Source organism: Lygodium microphyllum, unplaced genomic scaffold (genome assembly GCF_053477565.2).
Source record: "Lygodium microphyllum isolate KBCC unplaced genomic scaffold, Lygodium_microphyllum_v1.1.10 scaffold_65, whole genome shotgun sequence".
Taxonomy (NCBI): Eukaryota; Viridiplantae; Streptophyta; class Polypodiopsida; order Schizaeales; family Lygodiaceae; genus Lygodium; species Lygodium microphyllum.
The window spans coordinates 199,044-202,960 of record NW_028229548.1 but is presented as its reverse complement, the minus strand read 5'-3'; the positions used below and the strand labels follow the sequence as shown (position 1 = coordinate 202,960).

General features: G+C 41.9%; 1 pseudogene; it reads left to right on the top strand.

Moving 5' to 3' along the window:
• The first annotated feature begins 3,066 nt into the window (after positions 1 to 3,066).
• Positions 3,067 to 3,709, top strand: LOC148008831 (meiotic nuclear division protein 1 homolog pseudogene; annotated as a pseudogene).
• The last annotated feature ends 208 nt before the right edge of the window (positions 3,710 to 3,917 follow it).

Here is a 3,917-nt window from a genome sequence, read left to right as displayed (position 1 = left end):
GCTTCAGTTGTGGTAGAGACAGATTGCTTGCCATTGATAGGTATGATTACGAGTTGCTCACTCGGATATAGCTATGCTGAGATGGATTGCATACATCAAGTCATTAAATCCGGAATTGAAACACATAGCAGGGAAGGATAATCCAGTGGCAGATATGTTGTCTAGAGCAAGATATGATTATGAGGAAATACTACTTGCAGAAGAGGATAATGCAGAAATTTCAGCCACTATGGTTGATCATGTTTGTCATGTCTATGATATTGTGGCTTTCATAGAAGAACTCTATGTTGGAGATTGGTTGCAGATTGGCAAGTACGTTAGTACACTAAGCAAAAGAGATGAATGGATAGATGAAGAGTTCAAGAAGATCAGAAGGAAAGCCTATGGTTATTTTCTCAAGGACGGATTTCTTTGGGAAGCATCCGAAGAAAAGAGGCAGATTACCTTTGCGGGTTGTCTGCGATAGAGAGACACAGTTACAGGTGATGAGGGAGTTTCATGAGAGTCCTTGGGCTGGTCATAGAGGAGTGTGGGCTACTTATGAGAAAATCAAGGAGAAATATTGGTGGAAAGGCATGTATAGAGATGTTTCTCACTTTGTAGAGACTTGCAAAGACTGCCAGATGTATTCGGTAGTGCGTCATCGAGATGAGCTTCATCCAACCTATCCGCTATGCATTCATTATAAGTGGGTAGTTGACTTGGTTACTATGCCTATGGGTCTATGGCAGATGAGATATATTGTTTTGGCTAGAGAGGATCTTACCAATCATGTTGAGGGCAGATCTTTGAGAACGAAGACCACTAGTGCAGTGTGTAAGTTCTTATTGGAAGAAATTTTCTGCACGTATGGCTGTGTGGGTAAGATCACTATGGATCGTGGTGAATTGGATGCAAATGAAGCTAGGGAGTTTTTCTCTCAACTAGGAATCAAGTTGGCTCTAACCACAGCATACAATCCAGAGGAAAATGGGAAGAGTGAAAGAGGGCATCCACCGATAGTGAAAGCATTATCCAAAGCATGCAGAGGACGGATTGGAGAATGGCCGAGACTTCTACCATTTGCTTTGTGGGCTGATCGTACGACTCACAGTGTTACCACAGGATATATGCCTGCAGAGTTGATGTATGGTCAGAAACCGGTTATGCGGACTGAGACTTGTGCTTTGACTTGGTCAGTTTTACCTTGGCAGGAGGATTTGACGAGAGAGGAGCTCTTAGCTCTTCGGATTCGGTAGTTGGAGAGAAGACCAGAGGATATTCAGCTAGCTATTGACAGGTTGAAGGTTGCTAGACTAAGAAATAAGGACAGGTTTAATAGTAGGCATCGCTTGCGGCCTAGAGCAATAGAAGAGGGAGACTGGGTATTAGTCTTTGATAGCAACCTTGAAAATCAGCATACTGCACTTCGGAAGATGGTGAAAAGATGGTATGGACTGTATATAGTCAGACATGTTTTTGATAATGCAACATATGAGTTGACAGAATTGGATGGGACAGTGCTTAGAGTGCCTATTGCAGGAAAAAGAATCAAGATTTTCAAGAAAAGAGATGATGAAGATTATGCATTGGAAGAATTTGCAAGAGAAGAGCAATGAGAAGAAAATCCAATGGAAGAGACAGATGATATGAGAGATAATCTTGTTGATATACCGGAAATGCACAATGAAGAGATTGATCTGTTTGTGGATCTTGATGATAACGATCATGGATAGTTGGCCCATCCAGAGGATGTGCAGGATTAGAGGGGGTGGATGTCGTATTGCTGCGCATCCGAGGTGTGAAATCCACCCAGATGTTGTGTGTGTGACATTTGTTACTTTGTACATACTTAATCGCTGTGTTTACATTTATTTTCTACGTGTGAGTATAGTGGAGAGAAGTTTGGAGACATAGTGATGGGCATGTATGGGAAGTTTGGAAATATTATGGATGCGGAGATCGTGTTTTTTTAACATGCTGAGCACAATGTTGTATTACAGACTTTATAAAAAGTCTGAGTCTTTATGGCGAGAATGCTACAGTTGAACAAGTTCAGGAACTTTGGGCTATCTTGCACCAGAGTATGCACTATGGGGCAAGGTCTCAGAAAGTTGTGATGTATACAGTTTTGGCATTTTATTGCTAGAACTGGTTAGTGGTAGGAAACCAATTGAGAAGCTTGGATCTGGACAGAAGCGCACTATAGGCCGAAGGACGACTTATGGAGCTCTTAGACCCAAAATTGTGTAGGATATGTGATGAATCGGATTTAAGGAGGGTGGTTCAAACTGCAACTATGTGTGCTCAAAATAGTCCAGAAAAGATGCTGCCACCGATAATTTTAGTAATGAGAATAAGCTGGAAAGGTTGAAGAGGGAACAGACTGGATGGCTTTTCTCAAAAACAAAAGGTCACTTTTGGAGGGCCTATTGAAGAAGGACTATTTTTGAAAAGAGGAGTTTTGGGGGGCGAAAGAAAATCAGAGAGGAAGAAGCGCGGGAGAAGACGAACAAGAGAGGAGGAGGGAGAACAAACATGGATGATATACAAGGAGACCAGAAGGCTGCAATGAAACCATTGTTGCTGAATCAGAGGAATTAGAAAGTGCACACGTTGCTGCGACTGAGAAGAAATGGATCGAAAGTGAAGACGATGAACAGAAGGACATTCAATACTGTCAAAAAGCAATAGTAATAAGAAGAGACGGACGGAGGAGGATCGTGAGGATTCTTCAAAATAAAATACTCTAACACATACAGCTTGGACCTCTCTCTCTCTCTCTTCATTTCTCGCATCAATCAATTAATCATGTGTGGAAATGCAATGATCTGGGGAGAAAAAGCTGAAGAAGTCGACATATCTCAGAATTATTGGGTCCTTATGGTCTTCAGAATAGTTTACGATTGTGATCCTCTATTGCAGCAACTACAGAAGATGGTGGATTGAGTTGCAATTACGTCGAGAGAGAGAGAAGCTATGTCGTCGAGATGGGGGAGAGAATAAACTCTATTTTCTTGCTATTTCGAAGTTGAGCATCTCTCTCGGTTGCAAGCAGAATGTATCGTTGCAAACGTGGGAGTGTTCATGTCGAAGAAAAGAGGTCTCTCTCTGGACAAAAAGAGAAGTCAGCTTTTATAGATCTTCCATGAAAGCCAAGACTTCTATCTTCTGTGTGAACTGGAGAAGCTAGGCCCCAGGAAAGGGGTGGTCAGTAAGACTGTGAAGGATGTGCTGCGGACCTTAGTTGATGACGATCTCGTGTTCAAAGACAAGATTGGCACGTCTATATATTTCTAGAATTTGCCAAGCTCTGCTGGTAATCAGTTGAGATGAGTTCGACCTAAAGCAACAGCAAGCACAGCTTACTATAGAGATAGAGTGCTCCAAGAAAGGCAGAGAGGATACAGTTGAACGTGAGGCAGCCTTATTAGAACTAAAAGGTATAGAGGAGAGGCATAAGTCTTTGAAGACGGATTTGGAAGTCTATGCGGACAATGATCCTGTTGCTTTTGAAGCTATGAGAAATGGTTGCAAACTTGCCCATACTACAGTGAACCGCTGGACAGATAATATATTTGCTTTACAACATTGGTGTTCTACGAACTTCCCAGATGCAAAAGACAAATTGGAACTTATGTACAAAGAGATGGCTTGGACGGTCTTCTCCAAATGGAAGGGATTGAAGCTACTGTGCTGGGAACAGATACTCTGCAGTGAACCCCAATAGTTCTATATACTTATGGTATTATCAAATGCACTTTTCAATAAACTAGCCTTTAGAAACCTTATATGCAATGGCCTCGTTCTTGCTGAGAATGGGAAGGTGTCCTTTTACAACTTGTAAGCTCAGGCTTTCCAGAGAGAGACCATGAATTGCAAAATCCTTTTGTGATCCAGACTTTTCAGCATGCTGCTTTTATCCAGAAATACTGAAG